Below are 1,069 nucleotides of genomic sequence, written 5' to 3'. Positions count from 1 at the left end.
GACGCAGAACCTAGACCAGCGATGCAGACGGAGACGGAAATGATTAAAGTTAAGTATGATGGTAAAACAACCTAGTTAAGACTTTTAGGAACGAGTCGACACTTGAAACCTATACACACGGAGTTCGTGGAGGCTCCGTATAAGCACGCAGTTCCCGAGGGCTCGGTACAAACACGGAGTTCAGCAGGCCGCCGTATAGCGTCGTAACTATGTTTTTTGAAAAATTCGAGTTATGAAGTGCGTCGGATAGAGGAGACCAAAAGCTATCGATCAGCGAAAACCGCATTTCGATATGTCAATTAGTTCAAAAGCAATTCTGGTCTGAAAATCCAGCCGCCCCCATAAGGCGCAATGTAAATCCAAAACTTTGAAGCGCTATATCTCAGAAGTGACTTTCAAGCACTTACGACGTTTTACGGGGACCCGCTGAACTGCGTGTCTGTACGGAGCTGCCTGGAACTACGGGTTTATACGGAGACTCCACGAACCCCGTGCTTGTAGGTTTCAGGTGTCGAGACCTATCTAAGACACCATCAGATGGTGTCTTAGATAGGTCTAGTCAGTGGTAGGATGACACCAAGGCAACCTTTGGTCCAAAGGACGAAAGGGTTATTTAGAACAATTAGTATGTGCTAAGCTTTTGTTTGTTTCTCTCTGTTACAGTTCACCACCCCCACTAATTCCCAACTCGGTCGGGTCCTCCAAGTGGTCAGCAAAGGTGCGTTTAAGTCCCTGCTGCAGAGGGCATCCGTCAGCTTTTCCCTTGGCACGTCACTGTGAACGGATTTCGACCAACCTCTTTAATTGTCTTTTTGTTTAAACCTTACGATCCTGCGACTATCTGGTCTGACAAACCTAGTTAACACTTCGTGGTGTGTGGACGTTTGGTACTTACAGGTTCTTCTCGAGAAGTTTCAACCTTTCATCAAAATTTAGATTTAAGACCTATGTTGAAATGTTAACTAATTGGGCATGAAGTCTTTAATTTTTACCTTTAAAACCATCAAAATTTGACCTTTAACTTAGAGCGAAATCTTGACCAAATAAGTAAGGGACCATTGGAATTTCT

The sequence above is a fragment of the Frankliniella occidentalis genome, unplaced genomic scaffold, assembly GCF_000697945.3.
Source record: "Frankliniella occidentalis isolate FOCC.00 unplaced genomic scaffold, Focc_3.1 Scaffold130, whole genome shotgun sequence".
NCBI lineage: Eukaryota > Metazoa > Arthropoda > Insecta > Thysanoptera > Thripidae > Frankliniella > Frankliniella occidentalis.
This window is presented reverse-complemented; position numbering follows the sequence as displayed.